The following is a 19,418-nucleotide window of genomic DNA, read 5'->3' as shown; positions in this document are numbered from 1 at the left end:
TTAGAACACTCTGGGACATTCTGTCATTGGGCTATAGTTGGGCTATATCTGGCTGATATTTGGGCTACATTTGTTTTTTTTGTCTCTGGTGGCCATCTTTGGGCTACATTGGGCTACATTTGGGCTCCAACATATATATAGCCCAATGTAGCCCAATATATATTTTTCAAAGTAAATTTTCGTAAAAACCACTGGAGCATATATCTTGAGACATAGCAAAGGCACATCGGGCTACCAGTCCCTACAATTTTGCCAAGTTTGGTGTAAATCCATTCAGCCCTTCGGGCTAAAAGTGAGGCCAACCACCCTATGGAAAATTGCATGGGAAAAGCACGTTTTGGGACCCCCCTTTTTTCTCGGCCCCCCCTTGACGAAACCCCCCCAAATTTTCAGGGGCTGCTCAGAAACAAAATGTTCCATTTTCCTGAAAATTTCAGCCAATTCTGTCCTCAAACGCCAAAGTTATTCGACATAGAATTTTCAAAAATCCCATAGGAAAAAAATCCTAACTATATATACCTACTGGCTATCGCCAGTAGGTAATACATATATATTTACATGTATATATATATATACATATATACACACACACACACACATATATATATATATATATATATATATGTATATATATATATATATATATATATATATTCACTGAAAAAACCATAGGTTATAGACCATATATAGTTAGGAATTAGCATTTACAAAACCTTGAAAATTCACTGAAAAAACCATAGGTTATAGACCATATATAGTTAGGAATTAGCATTTACTAAACCTTATTTTACTCACACAAAACCATTGAAATTCCATATATAGTTAGTTGCACTAACTATATATCGCGCACCCGCAATCCACTGCTGATGATGTCACATATTACATCATTCATGACATGGTCAGTGACATCACTGATGACATCACTGATGACATCTCAAATGACATCACTGATGACATCACTGATAACAACATCCAGTGATTTTTTGTTTCTATAAAGTTTAAATATGTCTTACATATTGAAGAATGAGTGGATGTGTAAGTGTCTGGACGAAGGATTTAGTAGGTGCATGACTGACTGTATGAGTGAGTGATTAAATGTGTCTCACTGACTGCATGGGTTAGTGACTAAACTGTCTTAATTTGTGCATCATTATGTCTGTTGTTCTGTAAACTGCTGCATGTGTTGATCAGTAGCTATATGAGTAACTATATGGGTTATTGATTGATTGCCCAAGTATTTGTATGGGAGACTGAGTGTGTGTGTGGCTGGCTGGGAGGTGTGTGACTCTGTGCAGATCAATCTGTACTTGTATCAATGATTGTATAAGAAGGTAAGTATGTGTTAGTATATGTTTGAAAATGTAAGGTGCTCTATGTTTAACTGTATAGACAAGAAAATGGAAGTGTCATTGATTCTTTACAGGACTGACTAGGTGTGTGAGTAACTCCATGGATGCGTGGCAGACTGTGAGTGTCTGTATAGGTGTATGAGTGCATATGATAGTGTTGTAAAGATGAGTGATTGTATGTATGAATGATTGTATGGGTGAATGAGTGAAGGTGTGTGTAGACGTAGCAATCAGTGAGTGCGTATGTAGTAACTAGTATTGGTGTGTCAATGGTTTCAAAAATTATACTCTCTTTTTAACACTGGGTGAAACAGAGGTTATATTAAAATGTGAGGAGATGCATTGTATTGTCACATGAATGATATCATCAGTGATGTGGTCATTGATGTCAAATGAGATGTCATCAGTGATGTCATCAGTGATGTCATTTGAGATGTCATCAGTGATGTCATCAGTGATGTCACTGACCATGTCATGAATGATGTAATATGTGACATCATCAGCAGTGGATTGCGGGTGCGCGATATATAGTTAGTGCAACTAACTATATATGGAATTTCAATGGTTTTGTGTGAGTAAAATAAGGTTTAGTAAATGCTAATTCCTAACTATATATGGTCTATAACCTATGGTTTTTTCAGTGAATTTTCAAGGTTTTGTAAATGCTAATTCCTAACTATATATGGTCTATAACCTATGGTTTTTTCAGTGAATTTCATTGGTTTTTTAACAGCTAATATCTGTAGCTGTAAAATTTATTCTTCTTTAAATCCAAAAATATATTTTATATGTTTATGAATAATTATTTTTTTAAATATTTTTTTTTCTTCGTTCCCGCTTCGCGAATCGGGAACCTTACAGTAAAAAAATGTTCAGAAAAATAAAAAAAAAAGTTCTTTTCAGAACTACCTCCCCGTTATTAAAAAATTGGTACAATATTTGGAACTGTGCCAACCTCTATTTCTCTTAGTTCGCTTCCTAGTTCGCTCGCTGGTACGCGAACTGGAAGCGAACCAAAAACAGTAAGTATAAGGGAAGGAAACACACACTTATGTTAAAAGAAAGACAGCTATAGGGGAGTAAACTAGAGATACTATTACCCATAATCCACTACTGATGATGTCACATATTACATCATTCATGACATGCTCAGTGACATCATCAGCAGAGGATTGCGGGTTTTTTGGCAACATGCCTTATCGACGGTTTAATAACGCTGCCTTTTGCTTTATATAAGTTTTCAAATTGTATGAAATATATACCAATAGGTCTTTATGAACCTTTAGGTAGTGCTTTTGTTCATGAGGTCTGGTCGCTTCCATACACATACAGATGTTTCAAAGATGATCAAGAAGTTTATCTGAATGGAGAGGAATGCACTGAGACGCCAGATCATTCACTAATGTGTAGGCACATACAGTTACACGATTCATGCAACAAACACCGACCAAATATGGCTTGCGTGATGCAAGGCACGCCAGTTCCTGCTATCATCCCCACGTTCAAGTTGTTGGAAAATGGTAGTTATTTGATGCTCAATAATGAAGATTGTTCTGAGTTAATTAAAAGTATTCCTTTTATCGTAACAGTAAGTGAACGGGTTATTTGCTGCAGAAATGTTCTATTTCCTCCCACACATGAACATAGGGAGTTTTCAATCTGGCCACAAATACCAACCTTGGGACACGTTTCAACGGCATGACAAGAATAAGAGCTCTTTTGTCTCAGAGAGAGGTGGCCTTGAGTTCGGCCCGTGAAACTTTCGTACTTCACATAGCGAACACCCGTACACAGGTTTGCCTTTCAATTTCAGCAACATGTTTCCGACTATCTTTAACGCATCCTCCACAAAATCCCTGGCACACTTTTTTAAAGTTGTTACCAGTGGTCTCGTGACTTCATTTGAGAAAATCTTTGGAGTCATCCCTGCTCCCTTTCATTCCATTTTCTCCACTCTGGTTCGTGGATTGCATTTTTACTTGCATTACCAGCGGACGCTCTTGTGCTTTTTTACATTTTTAAATATGGATGTCCCTCCTATGCAACCTCCGACCCTGCAGCTGCTGACACTGTTCCGCAATCGCATGCTAGAATATTATGGCACAATGCCGTTGGCGATATTAAGCACGGCATATGGATTATCTTTTCGGTTCTCCTACTTCACCTGTGTCCAGCCTGTATTTCACTGCCTGACCTGTGATTTCGATTGGGCCATTGATTTGTGTCTCTGCGGACCGGTTTCTCCTGACGTCGACTTTAATCAGCTGATGACTCCTATCATTACTCACGAGTTGATTTGTCCTGGCGAAAGGATTATGGCTGTGGCATTGATGCATGGACTACTTGGTCCCTGGAATTTACTGGCGGCAGCACAGTCTTTCTTGGAACACAGCTTTCTTGAAAACCCACCGAGCTGTCCTCTGATGGTGATAGAGGATCCGGTGCTGGGAGAGCACGTATGTTCTTTTCCGCTTTTAAATTGGATGGCTGAACTGTTTTCGGATGAAGACGGTGACTTCCTGTTGGAGGCTGTTGCAGCTTATTTTGCATACACAGTTATGTCATAGACCTTTTTCATGTTTCATATGCTGAGTACTAGCATTTCATTGACAATTCATTGACTTAATTGTCAAGTTTTTATTATTTACCTTGCCTATTGGCTTAAGACTCGATAAAGTACTTGGCTGTTTTATTTTTCTTTAGCATTGAATTTTCCTAGTTTTTAATGCTTTACCTTGCGGACCGTCCACATATAAACTTGCAATCTGCTCTCATGAGATGGCACTTCTATTATCTTATTCAGTTCGTTTCCGGATCATGAGGAGGTGTCATCTAGGTCCTGGATATCTTTACACCGTGTTAAGTTAGCATGGGCTCATTACCGGTTTAAACGCCATTTTTCCTTTTTTGCAACTTCTGCACACGACATTTAGTTGTTGCTTTAGCTTTCCACCTAGTAGTTCATCGTGGTTTACATGAGAATAATATGTTATTGGTCTACTATCTGCTTTACTTGTTAAACTATATCTGTACAGCGAGTGCTAAAGTTTCAAGAACAACACGGTACAGAATTGTTATGAGGTCTGATCTCCACGACTTCATACTCATAACATAAGTGCAACTTCTGCCAATTCTGGGCATGAGGCGGGTTTTATATTGCTTTGCCGAACACACATACACAACAGTTGATGCGGTTCACATGAAGAGAGAGCTGGTGTATGCTGATGTGATTCCTTCAAATCTAAGACACTAAAGTATGGGCACGCCCTAAACCAACACAAAGAGACCTTCTTAGCAAATAATATAATATGTGTATTAGGGAGGGTGAGATATAAGCAGCCGCGGGCCGTGGAGGGAGTTACGGTGAGGCAGGGAGGCGGGGAGGGGGAGAAGCAGGGTGGAGCCCTCTCTACCTTGCCCCTCCCCCTCCCCGCCTCCCTGCCCCACCGTAACTCCCTCCACGGCCCGCGGCTGCTTATAAGTGTTGCTAACTCTTATTCATTTACAGCATGTTAACATACTGTCACCATTCGCTTTTTATGTACTAGTAACTATGCTGGTAATTTTGCTACTGATAATATGTGTACTTGTATTCTCCACCCTGCTTCTCCCCCTCCCCGCCTCCCTGCCTCACCGTAACTCCCTCCACGGCCCGCGGCTGCTTATAAGTGTTGCTAACTCTTATTCATTTACAGCATGTTAACATACTATCACCATTCACTTTTTATGTACTAGTAACTATGCTGGTAATTTTGCTACTGATAATATGTGTACTTTTATTATCTAAGGTACTACGCCTGAGAAGACGGCATTAGTAAATAAACATTTCAAATACACATGTGTTCTTCTTAACTCCATGTTCTGGTTTCTAAGAAATATATAACGACCGACTGTTCATGAGTTCCACGTATCCTGAGGTACTATAAGTTCATATTCTGGATTGTCTAAACATTGAGAGTTTGTTATATCCAATGTGACACTGTACCTAGCTTGCTAAATAGTTTTTGATTACTAACGTGAGTTTTGGGACACCCTAATTCGCCGAGGTTCCAATCCTCTGTCCACAGTTCTGTGTGAGAACAGAAACCCTGCGACAGGGGCACCCCCGACCCTTGCTGGAGCTTCATCACACTTGCGATACAACTCCAGCAATGCGCCACCTTTACGGCACAGATACATCACGCATCTGTGCTGTTTTTGCCCCGTGATGCGCCGCATTGTAAATGCAGCACACCATAGGTGACGGAACAGCGGCACAGAATGACTAACACATCCCTGGTGATGCGCCAGTCATCATAAATCTATCCCTATGCTTCTTATCTTGTTAGAGATGAACCGCCATATGTATCATCAAAGTTATTTGCATTTCCTAAATAGCGAACTTTAAGGAATAAATAGCGATTCTTTACCATTCCTAGTTTGCGATGAGCTATTTGCTAATTAGCCGAATGTAGCCCAATGAAGCCCAATGTAGCCCAATGTAGCCCAAAGATGGCCGCCAGACACACAAAAAAACAAATGTAGCCCAAATATCAGCCAGATGTAGCCCAACTATAGCCCAGTGACAGAATGACCAATCAGCTTCGCAAACCTCCGTTACGCGAAGCGGAGCGCTGTTACAGATATATATCTTTTTTTGAACGTTAATTTCTCAAAATCCACTGGAGCACATATATTGAGACCTAGCAAAGGCACATCGGGCTACCAGTCCCTAATATTTTGCCAAGTTTCGTGCAAATCCATTCAGCCGTTCAATTATTATTTTTATTATTTTTTTTTGCCCCGCGGGGCCCTTTTAAAACCTCCACATCAAACCTAGGGGGTCAGCGAGGATCTACTATGCCCCCTTATAGTTATTTCCCCCTTTGTTTTGACCTCCTCTTGTCTCTCGATCCTACCGAGAGACAAGATGGCGGCCGCTACGGACTGTTTGGAATGTTGACAGACGCCGGAGAACCAATCAGCTTCGCTTCACAAAGCTCCGTTGCGCGAAAAGTACGCGTCCTGGGCCGCTGCCCAGTCCGCTGTTACAGATATATATCTTTTTTTAAACGTTAATTTCTCAAAATCCACTGGAGCACATATATTGAGACCTACAAAAGGCACATCGGGCTACCAGTCCCTACAATTTTGCCAAGTTTCGTGCAAATCCATTCAGCCGTTCGGGCTAAAAGTGAGGCCAACCGCCCTATGGAAAACTCAATGTTAAAAACACGTTTTGGGACCCCCCTTTTTTCTCGGCCCCCACTGGACGAACCCCCCCCAAATTTTCAAGGGCTGCTCAGAAACAAAATGTGCCATTTTCCTGAAAATTTCAGCCAATTCCGTCCACAAACGCCAAAGTTATTAGACATAGAATTTTCAAAAATCCCATAGAGAAAAAATCCTAACTATATATATTATATATACCTACTGGCGGTCGCCAGTAGGTATATATAGTTAGGATTTTTTCTCTATGGGTTTTTTGAAAATTCTATGTCTAATAACTTTGGCGTTTGTGGACGGAATCGGCTGAAATTTTCAGGAAAATGGCACATTTTGTTTCTGAGCAGCCCTTGAAAATTTGGGGGGGGTTCGTCCAGTGGGGGCCGAGAAAAAAGGGGGGTCCCAAAACGTGTTTTTAACATTGAGTTTTCCATAGGGCGGTTGGCCTCACTTTTAGCCCGAACGGCTGAATGGATTTGCACGAAACTTGGCAAAATTGTAGGGACTGGTAGCCCGATGTGCCTTTTGTAGGTCTCAATATATGTGCTCCAGTGGATTTTGAGAAATTAACGTTTAAAAAAAGATATATATCTGTAACAGCGGACCGGTTAGCGCTCTGGTTCGCGGACTTTTCGCGCAACGGAGCTTTGTGAAGCGAAGCTGATTGGTTCTCCGGCGTCTGTCAACATTCCAAACAGTCCGTAGCGGCCGCCATCTTGTCTCTCGGTAGGATCGAGAGACAAGAGGAGGTCAAAACAAAGGGGGAAATAACTATAAGGGGGCATAGTAGATCCTCGCTGACCCCCTAGGTTTGATGTGGAGGTTTTAAAAGGGCCCCGCGGGGCAAAACAAAATAATAAAAATAATAATTGAACGGCTGAATGGATTTGCACGAAACTTGGCAAAATATTAGGGACTGGTAGCCCGATGTGCCTTTGCTAGGTCTCAATATATGTGCTCCAGTGGATTTTGAGAAATTAACGTTCAAAAAAAGATATATATCTGTAACAGCGCTCCGCTTCGCGTAACGGAGGTTTGCGAAGCTGATTGGTCATTCTGTCACTGGGCTATAGTTGGGCTACATCTGGCTGATATTTGGGCTACATTTGTTTTTTTGTGTGTCTGGCGGCCATCTTTGGGCTACATTGGGCTACATTGGGCTTCATTGGGCTACATTCGGCTAATTAGCAAATAGCTCATCGCAAACTAGGAATGGTAAAGAATCGCTATTTATTCCTTAAAGTTCGCTATTTAGGAAATGCAAATAACTTTTATGATACATATGGCGGTTCATCTCTAACAAGATAAGAAGCATAGGGATAGATTTATGATGACTGGCGCATCACCAGGGATGTGTTAGTCATTCTGTGCCGCTGTTCCGTCACCTATGGTGTGCTGCATTTACAATGCGGCGCATCATGGGGCAAAAACAGCACAGATGCGTGATGTATCTGTGCCGTAAAGGTGGCGCATTGCTGGAGTTGTATCGCAAGTGTGATGAAGCTCCAGCAAGGGTCGGGGGTGCCCCTGTCGCAGGGTTTCTGTTCTCACACAGAACTGTGGACAGAGGATTGGAACCTCGGCGAATTAGGGTGTCCCAAAACTCACGTTAGTAATCAAAAACTATTTAGCAAGCTAGGTACAGTGTCACATTGGATATAACAAACTCTCAATGTTTAGACAATCCAGAATATGAACTTATAGTACCTCAGGATACGTGGAACTCATGAACAGTCGGTCGTTATATATTTCTTAGAAACCAGAACATGGAGTTAAGAAGAACACATGTGTATTTGAAATGTTTATTTACTAATGCCGTCTTCTCAGGCGTAGTACCTTAGATAATAAAAGTACACATATTATCAGTAGCAAAATTACCAGCATAGTTACTAGTACATAAAAAGTGAATGGTGATAGTATGTTAACATGCTGTAAATGAATAAGAGTTAGCAACACTTATAAGCAGCCGCGGGCCGTGGAGGGAGTTACGGTGAGGCAGGGAGGCGGGGAGGGGGAGAAGCAGGGTGGAGAATACAAGTACACATATTATCAGTAGCAAAATTACCAGCATAGTTACTAGTACATAAAAAGCGAATGGTGACAGTATGTTAACATGCTGTAAATGAATAAGAGTTAGCAACACTTATAAGCAGCCGCGGGCCGTGGAGGGAGTTACGGTGGGGCAGGGAGGCGGGGAGGGGGAGGGGCAAGGTAGAGAGGGCTCCACCCTGCTTCTCCCCCTCCCCGCCTCCCTGCCCCATCGTAACTCCCTCCACGGCCCGCGGCTGCTTATATCTCACCCTCCCTAATACACATATTATATTATTTGCTAAGAAGGTCTCTTTGTGTTGGTTTAGGGCGTGCCCATACTTTAGTGTCTTACATTTGAAGGAATCACATCAGCATACACCAGCTCTCTCTTCATGTGAACCGCATCAACTGTTGTGTATGTGTGTTCGGCAAAGCAATATAAAACCCGCCTCATGCCCAGAATTGGCAGAAGTTGCACTTATGTTATGAGTATGAAGTCGTGGAGATCAGACCTCATAACAATTCTGTATCGTGTTGTTCTTGAAACTTTAGCACTCGCTGTACAGATATAGTTTAACAAGTAAAGCAGATAGTAGACCAATAACATATTATTCTCATGTAAACCACGATGAACTACTAGGTGGAAAGCTAAAGCAACAACTAAGTGTCGTGTGCAGAAGTTGCAAAAAAGGAAAAATGGCGTTTAAACCGGTAATGAGCCCATGCTAACTTAACACGGTGTAAAGATATCCAGGACCTAGATGACACCTCCTCATGATCCGGAAACGAACTGAATAAGATAATAGAAGTGCCATCTCATGAGAGCAGATTGCAAGTTTATATGTGGACGGTCCGCAAGGTAAAGCATTAAAAACTAGGAAAATTCAATGCTAAAGAAAAATAAAACAGCCAAGTACTTTATCGAGTCTTAAGCCAATAGGCAAGGTAAATAATAAAAAATTGACAAATAAGTCAATGAATTGTCAATGAAATGCTAGTACTCAGCATATCAAACATGAAAAAGGTCTATGACATAACTGTGTATGCAAAATAAGCTGCAACAGCCTCCAATAGGAAGTCACCGTCTTCATCCGAAAACAGTTCAGCCATCCAATTTAAAAGCGGAAAAGAACATACGTGCTCTCCCAGCACCGGATCCTCTATCACCATCAGAGGACAGCTCGGTGGGTTTTCAAGAAAGCTGTGTTCCAAGAAAGACTGTGCTGCCGCCAGTAAATTCCAGGGACCAAGTAGTCCATGCATCAATGCCACAGCCATAATCCTTTCGCCAGGACAAATCAACTCGTGAGTAATGATAGGAGTCATCAGCTGATTAAAGTCGACGTCAGGAGAAACCGGTCCGCAGAGACACAAATCAATGGCCCAATCGAAATCACAGGTCAGGCAGTGAAATACAGGCTGGACACAGGTGAAGTAGGAGAACCGAAAAGATAATCCATATGCCGTGCTTAATATCGCCAACGGCATTGTGCCATAATATTCTAGCATGCGATTGCGGAACAGTGTCAGCAGCTGCAGGGTCGGAGGTTGCATAGGAGGGACATCCATATTTAAAAATGTAAAAAAGCACAAGAGCGTCCGCTGGTAATGCAAGTAAAAATGCAATCCACGAAGCAGAGTGGAGAAAATGGAATGAAAGGGAGCAGGGATGACTCCAAAGATTTTCTCAAATGAAGTCACGAGACCACTGGTAACAACTTTAAAAAAGTGTGCCAGGGATTTTGTGTAGGATGCGTTAAAGATAGTCGGAAACATGTTGCTGAAATTGAAAGGCAAACCTGTGTACGGGTGTTCGCTATGTGAAGTACGAAAGTTTCACGGGCCGAACTCAAGGCCACCTCTCTCTGAGACAAAAGAGCTCTTATTCTTGTCATGCCGTTGAAACGTGTCCCAAGGTTGGTATTTGTGGCCAGATTGAAAACTCCCTATGTTCATGTGTGGGAGGAAATAGAACATTTCTGCAGCAAATAACCCGTTCACTTACTGTTACGATAAAAGGAATACTTTTTAATTAACTCAGAACAATCTTCATTATTGAGCATCAAATAACTACCATTTTCCAACAACTTGAACGTGGGGATGATAGCAGGAACTGGCGTGCCTTGCAACACGCAAGCCATATTTGGTCGGTGTTTGTTGCATGAATCGTGTAACTGTATGTGCCTACACATTAGTGAATGATCTGGCGTCTCAGTGCATTCCTCTCCATTCAGATAAACTTCTTGATCATCTTTGAAACATCTGTATGTGTATGGAAGCGACCAGACCTCATGAACAAAAGCACTACCTAAAGGTTCATAAAGACCTATTGGTATATATTTCATACAATTTGAAAACTTATATAAAGCAAAAGGCAGCGTTATTAAACCGTGGATAAGGCATGTTGCCAAAAAACCCGCAATCCTCTGCTGATGATGTCACTGAGCATGTCATGAATGATGTAATATGTGACATCATCAGTAGTGGATTATGGGTAATAGTATCTCTAGTTTACTCCCCTATAGCTGTCTTTCTTTTAACATAAGTGTGTGTTTCCTTCCCTTATACTTACTGTTTTTGGTTCGCTTCCAGTTCGCGTACCAGCGAGCGAACTAGGAAGCGAACTAAGAGAAATAGAGGTTGGCACAGTTCCAAATATTGTACCAATTTTTTAATAACGGGGAGGTAGTTCTGAAAAGAACTTTTTTTTTTATTTTTCTGAACATTTTTTTACTGTTTTTGAATTTTTCGGAACAGTTTTATATTTTTTTGGGTTTTTCTTGGAGGGGGCAATGAAAACGATTCATTGTAAAGGGCTCAACAGGAGCAACAAAACAAAAAAAAGAAGTATTTATTATTTTGGGCGTTTCGGACAAACTTGCATATGATAGTCAATAGCTCTGTTGATCAGAGTGATGCTTCTTTCTCCGTAGGAAATGAATCCATCGCAAAATACGCAGGTGTGTTTTACTTCACCAAATCTCATTTGTATATTTGGCACCATCTCCCTGCCCTCTGGTCCCGTTACTTCCGGTACAACAGATCTTCTGGCCATAATAGGGAGATTATCTAGGTCGTTCCGAAACTGTGCAGCACTGTAGTTGTTAGGATGCCACCTAGTCATATGGCGATGCATTGTGTAGTTTCCGAAACTGTATTTTTTGTCGGTCCCTCTGGACAGTCTATCTTGACATATAAGGCAAGTTACGTATCTTGCATTTACTTTTTTCTGACCTTTGGGAATTTTAAAAAATTGCCAAATGAAGTTTTCTTTCCGGTGAGACGTCTTGGGCTGCTCAGGCAAAAACTGCCTCTCTTCGTGCTCGTCCTCCTGTTCCTCTTCTTCTTCTTCTTGTTGAATTACAACTTGAGCAGGTGGTCCACTCTTCCTTGGATGTGGTGGAGGTGGTGGGGAAGCACCAGCTGAAGCTACTAAAGAAGCCATTGCTCAGTGATCACAAAGGGTCTTTCTCTCACAATGATGAAAGTCAGAGTGAGGAAAGAAGGAGGGATTTTCATCATTTGGGAAAAACAAGAGTTCTCAACCAATCAAAAGTGTTCATTTTAGATTATATGACCTAGTCTTACATCATTAGGAAACCAAAAGTGAAATGAACCAATGAAAAGTGTTATTACCAAGTCACATGACTTGCTGTGTTTACGTTAAGCGCTTTGCAGGGCCTCCCGGTTTGCTTCCAGAAACCTGCGCTTTGGCACTCGCTTCGCGTACCAGTTTGCTAACGTAGCACGTCATATGACGTATCAAGCGACAACGTGGAACGTCATGCGGACGGGAGGCGTCACGATGTTGTTTTCTAACGCGGCACTTGCGGTAAAGAAACGTTTACCGGCTCGCGGTCTATTTCGCGGCATCAAGGTCAGCTAACGGGAAGCTTCCCGATTCGCGAAGCGGGAACGAAGAAAAAAAAATATTTTAAAAAAAAATTATTCATAAACATATAAAATATATTTTTGGATTTAAAGAAGAATACATTTTACAGCTACAGATATTAGCTGTTAAAAAACCAATGAAATTCACAGAAAAAACCATAGGTTATAGACCATATATAGTTAGGAATTAGCATTTACAAAACCTTGAAAATTCACTGAAAAAACCATAGGTTATAGACCATATATAGTTAGGAATTAGCATTTAAAAAACCTTATTTTACTCACACAAAACCATTGAAATTCCATATATAGTTAGTTGCACTAACTATATATCGCGCACCCGCAATCCACTGCTGATGATGTCACATATTACATCATTCATGACATGGTCAGTGACATCACTGATGACATCACTGATGACATCTCAAATGACATCACTGATGACATCACTGATGACATCATCCAGTGACTGTGTGTTTCTGTAAAGTTTAAATATGTTTGATATATTGAAGAATGAGTGGATGTATAAGTGTCTGGATGAAGGATTTAGTAGGTGCGTGACTGACTGTATGAGTGAGTGAATAAATGTGTCGTACTAAATGCATGGGTTAGTGACTAAACTGTCTGAATGTGTGCATCAGTATGTCTGTTGTGATGTAAACTGCTGCATGTGTTGATCATTAGCTATACGAGAGGCTATATGTGTTATTGATTGGTTGCCCAAGTATTTGTATGGGAGATTGAGTTTGTGTGGGGGTGGCTGGGAGTTGTGTGACTCTGTGCATAGATGTGTGAGCAGTTGATTCACTAGGTGTATGAGTTCAAGAGTGCATGTGGAAACAGCTACATGGGCAGTTGACTGTGTGCATGAGTGTATTGATGAGTGAAAGGATATCTCAATGCTACATGTCATAGTAAGTACATATGTAAAACACAGTACATGTGAGAGTTGGCATATATAAATAACTGTGCATGAGAGCCACTGAATGTGTGAGTGGCTGTATGGATCATTGGGAACTTGTATCAGGGATTGTATAAGAGAGTAAATATGTTAGTATATGTTTGAATAAGTAAGGTGTGTATAACTGTATAGTTGAGGAAATGGAGGTGAGATTGTTTCTTTGCATGACTGACTAGGTGTGTGAGTAACTCCATGGATGAGTGACAGTGTGTGAGTGTCTGTATACACTGAGTGTATCTAAGGTTATATTAGAGTCTGAAGAGGTTTATCGTATTAGCACAAGAATGATGTCAAATGAGATGTCATCAGTGATGTCATCAGTGATGTCATTTGAGATGTCATCAGTGATGTCATCAGTGATGTCACTGACCATGTCATGAATGATGTAATATGTGACATCATCAGCAGTGGATTGCGGGTGCGCGATATATAGTTAGTGCAACTAACTATATATGGAATTTCAATGGTTTTGTGTGAGTAAAATAAGGTTTATTAAATGCTAATTCCTAACTATATATGGTCTATAACCTATGGTTTTTTCAGTGAATATATATATATATATATATATATATATATATATATACATATACATATATATATATGTGTGTGTGTGTGTATATATGTATATATATATATACATGTAAATATATATGTATATGTATATATATATATATTCACTGAAAAAACTGCATCAGAGCACCTTTGGTAACACACACACACATATATATATATATATATGTGTGTGTGTGTTACCAAAGGTGCTCTGATGCAGGGCTGCACTCCGCTAACCGGGCAGGTTCACACCTCTTCTTTAATAAAACTTGCAGCTTCGCATCTCGTCATTTCATCCCTCGGCCTGATGCGTTTCGAAGCCTTCGTGCTTCTCTTCACAGGCCACCCCCAGGAATCAGCTTTCATTGCACTTCACACGTTTCCGTCTGCATGCTTTTAATTCATTTTATTGGCATCCGGTGTGCCATTACAATGAATTAGTTCTCTCAATGCATGCTGGAGCATGTAGTTCATTTTAGCATTTTTTAACCCTCCAGTGGGTTTGATTCCTGTGTGTTCCCATTCGGGATCGATTTTTCAGCCCTCTAGTGGGCCCCAGATGAGATTCTGCATTTTGAGATTGTCTTTGCCTGCAGCGCCGATAAAGCGTGATCTTTGTCACTCTTTAAGACCTTTGGTTTCTTTTAGGCGGTGCGTAGCCCCCACGGCCGAAGCCGCCGTGATTACAATTGTTACCAAAGGTGCTCTGATGCGGGGCCGCACTCCGCTAACCAGGCAGGTTCACACCTCTTCTTTAATAAAACTTTCTCATTTCATCCCTCGGCCTGACGCGTTTTGAAGCCTTCGTGCTTCTCTTCGAGGCCACCCCCAGGAATCAACTTTCATTGCATTTCACATGTTTCCGTCTGCATGCTTTTAATTCATTTTATTGGCCTCCGGTGTGCCAATACAATTATATATATATATTCGCTCCGAACAAACCTCCCGATAAGGAAGAGACTCGGACACCCAGGGCTTCTTGCAAGTAATTTATTTGGCAAGTAGAAAAACTACGTGTTTCGCCAATACGGCTTGGTCACGCTCGCCACACTTTTGAAATTGCCATCTTAAATACACCTCCTCCAATCACAAGTAAAAAAACACCACAGTGCAATAGTTCATAAATTGTAAGAACTGGCGGACATCCTAGCATGGACTCATAGCAATGGTAATTCATCGTTATATCACTTGCTGCATATAAGGGATACATATATTGTTTCCATAAGTTAAATGATTATAAATGTAATGCTGAAATCTGGCAAAACAATAAATAATACTGATACACCACAATCATCACATTTTATCCACCATGAGAATCCAACTCTATTTCAATACACTGCATCTACGCGTCACGGCCCGGTTTGTTACCTGGATTTGGGGTTGAGATGTTGGGGACTGGAGGCGATCTTGAACACTTGTACTTTGGGACACTCCCGGCGGTCATACAGCCTTCTCCCCCCTTTGTCAGGCACAACAGCGCTTACAGTAGCACAACGTGGTTCCGCTTTCCATACTCACCGGAAAGATGCATGCTGGGACATGCAGTCATTACCAGCAGGATGCAGCTGCAGTCAATACTGGGCGGAATCAGCAATACTCCAGCCCATGGGAGGGCCTTTGAATATCTAAAGGAGGGAGCAAGTGTTACCCAGTGTGAAAGGCATCTGAGGAAGGCACACGCCAAAATGCATTATGCCTGGCAACAGAGAATAAAGGGTCGCCGAAAAATTCCCCGCTGTGTACTCTGGTCTCTTCCTCGAAGTGATCTCCTGTTCAAATTTTCACGCGTTGGCCAGTTACACGTGTAAGAGGACCCGTCTTACCAAGAGGCTTGCGAAAAACATTGGCATTGTGGCATATTTTTCCAAGGGATTGGATTTTGCAAGCCCACCTCAGCTACAGACCAAGCAAGTGGCGGCTGCTAACAGCAGTCTGTGACTTCACGGGGACTTGTGATCACTGCATCTACGCGTCACATTACATTTATATTAATTTAACTTATGGAAACAATATATGTATCCTTTATATGCCGCAAGTGATATAAGGATGAATTACCATTGCTATGAGTCCATGCTAAGATGTCCGCCAGTTCTTACAATTTATGAACTATTGCACTGGGGTGTTTTTTTACTTGTGATTGGAGGAGTTGTATTTAAGATGGCAATTTCAGAAGTGTGGCGAGCATGACCAAGCCGTAATGGCGAAACGCGTCGTTTTTCTACTTGCCAAATAAATTACTTGCAAGAAGCCCTGGGTGTCCGAGTCTCTTCCTTATTGGGAGGTTTGTTTGGAGTGAATATTTGGGTCTGCCGCTTACCTGACTCGGACCGCCCACGACAGCCGAGGATCTCTTTACCGGTGTTGGTGGAGGAGAAATTGTTTTGGAGATCGAGCTGACCCCCGTTGGGTTGTGACACCGGCATTTTCGGGCGTAGTGTTATATGCCCATTGGATTGTCCAGTGGAAATATTGACAGACGGAATTGTGCTGTTTTACTGCCGGTGAGCATTTGCAATTGGGAGCTGTGCAGCCGTAGGAGTGTCGCAGCTGTCTCCTGGAAGGAAGCGTTATAACACGCTCTGGTGTGGGGGTGAGGTGCTGTGTGCTTCGTGAAAAGGAGCAGTGCTGGGACACAACAATGGGAGGCAACAGCCCAGGAACCCTGGGGCAAGGGAGCTAATGTGAGCTAATAGATAATAAAAGATCGTGCTAAACTACTGCAAGAAATCGACAGAATCACATTGGAAATTGGTCAACTTATGTCAAAAGAGGCTCTGGAGGAACATATCAAAAAACTGTTGATTAAAATGGAAAAGCTAGAAGAAGAAATCACAGCGAAGAAGCAGAGGAAGTTCCTTCGTGACTATAAAGACTACCAATCAGGTCGCACCCTTACATTTCAAAGAAAATATGATCATCTCTTTGACAAGAAAGGAGGCACGGGAGCTACAGCATCTAAAGTATGAGAGAGATCAGTGAAAGTGACATATCGGATGGTAACATATCGGACGCTTCAACTTCTCGCCTCAATCAGGAAATTACAAGTGACCCTCAAAAGAAAACAATTCCAGATGATAAGTCAGAACAGGACAGAATTTCAACAGGAAGGGGGTACCCATATAGGACGGGGTCGAGGAAACAGAGGAAGAACAGGTGCAACCAACAAGCCAAAAAGAGGAGGAACAAACGCCGCCAAAGCACCAGTGGGAATGGAAACAAGGGGCAGAAAACAGCAACAAATATGACTGTGGTAAATCTTTGTCCACCGGACTCTTTCACTTGATGAAATTGAGGACCCTGGCGCTAGGTCTTTTATTTCGCCCGACATCCAATATGAACTTTACCCAGACAAGGATTGACTTTTTCCTATTTTCAAGGAAACTGAAACTAAAAAAATGGTTCTGTACTAAACCCAAGGAACATGGAATTGTGAGTAACAGAGTCACTCAAAGTAATCTTAACGTATGTGATATTGAAAGATTACATGCTTTGAACGAAGAGAATAAGGATATTCAGTCTACACCTGATTGGGGGTTTGGGGTACGGAATTGGGGGTCAATCCTGGTTCTAGTTTTAAACCCAAATCTATATTTCTGCCGAATACACAGTGTGAAGCTATTGAGATATTCGAAAAGGGAGTTTTGCAAGATTTACAGAAAAATACCTAGTAACAAGAAACATCTTACGGGGGATCAGATCACCTCTCTTGACAGTTTGAGGTCTGATAAAAGGATTGTTATCCGACAATCCGACAAAGGGGGAAATGTAATTGTATTAGACAAAGATAAATATTTGGAGGAAGGGTTAAGACAGCTCAACGACACTACCTGTTATTGCAAAACTAACAATGATGAAATATTGAAATTAACACTGTATTTAGGGAGAAACTTGTTGAATGGAGGGAGAGGGGGCTATAGGAGTGGGAGGAATATCATTATTTATATTGTGCCCACCTCAGAGTTCCCATTTTATATTTACTCCCTAAACTACATAATGATCAAAGTAATCCACCAGGACGACCCATAGTCTCCTCTATAGGGTCATTATTGGAGCACACATTCAAATATATTGATCACTATTTGAGACCATATGTGGTGGCACTGCCTTCCTATCTAAGAGACACTACTCACTTTCTAACTGTGATTGATGGTATACACTGGGAGAAGAATTACATACTAGTTCTCTAGATGTGAGCAGCTTATATACCAGCATACAACACAATCAGGGTTTAGAAGCCTTTTTCAACACTTCGTCAAGACTAGATCTATCTCACTGTTTGAACACTCTCAAATGATCATATCAATGATCGAGTTCTGTTTCAAGAACTATTTTTTTATCTTTGACGACATCGTGTACAGGCAGTCACAGGGCACTGCCATGGGAACCTGCTTCACCCCCAGCTACGCAAATTTATTCATGGGCTGGTGGGAGGAGCAGGTTGTCACTGAAATGGCAGAATTTAACAACGTTTCCCTGTGGCTGCGGTACATCGATGACATTTTTTCATTTGGTGTGGGAATGCTGTATCAGTGAAGAAATTCATTGATAAACTCAACCACAATACGTTAAATCTTCAGTTTACTGAATATATCAGTAAAGATATGATGGAGTTTTTGGATGTTTTGTTGGAAGTTCAGGATGACCAACTAACAACCAAACTGTTCCGAAAAAGTACTGCTGGCAATAGCATCCTGAGTGCCAATAGCTGCCATCAACGGCACCTTGTGTACAGCATTCCGTATGGCGCGCTGCTGCGCGCCAAGAGGAATTGTAGCACTATGTTGGCCTATAAGGAGGAGGAGGCAGTCATGCGTCAAATATTTTTAGACAGAGGTTACAACAAGCAAACTATCAGTACAGCTATTGCTAGAGTGGAGACTAAAACTAGGGAGGAATTGTTACATCCCAGAAAGGAGAAAGAGGATGGTGAGAGCATTAGATTTATCACCACTTTCTCAGGGCAGGCAAACAAGATACGAAGAATTTTTAAGAAACACTGGCATGTTCTTATGACCGATGAACACCTCAAGGAAAAACTTAGTAGTAATCCTCAGATTACATTTAGGAAAAGTAGAACTTTACGAGATAAATTGAGTCATAACCATGTGACAACCATAGACGGAAGCCAAAACACAAACACTCCTGGGTTCAGGTGTTGTCGGAATTGTAAGGCTTGTAAGAACAGTAGAGATGTTAAAAAACTGTTAGTGCCTAACATGTCTAGAGAGTTTGTCATTAGGAAAAAACGAACATGCAATACAGTGTACAGCGGATATGTTTTGATCTGCCCTTGCGATAAGTGGTATATTGGAAGTACTAAACACGAGGCCAAAAAACGAGTTTTGGAACATCTACGTGCAATACGAAATTACAAAAAACAAAATCCCATAGCAAGACATTTCCATGAAAAACACATGCATGACGATACT

The 19,418-nt window shown here is 41.3% G+C and overlaps 1 long non-coding RNA gene across 2 annotated transcripts in view; it reads left to right on the top strand.

Moving 5' to 3' along the window:
* LOC144754755 (uncharacterized) overlaps positions 1–19,418 on the top strand; it is a 194,677-nt gene that overhangs the window by 118,450 nt on the left and 56,809 nt on the right. The gene's annotated exons all lie outside the window — the stretch shown is intronic.

This window comes from Lissotriton helveticus, chromosome 1_1 (genome assembly GCF_964261635.1).
Source record: "Lissotriton helveticus chromosome 1_1, aLisHel1.1, whole genome shotgun sequence".
NCBI classification, from domain to species: domain Eukaryota; kingdom Metazoa; phylum Chordata; class Amphibia; order Caudata; family Salamandridae; genus Lissotriton; species Lissotriton helveticus.
The sequence above is the reverse complement of the archived record's forward strand: the minus strand, read 5'-3'. Positions and strand labels throughout refer to the sequence as shown.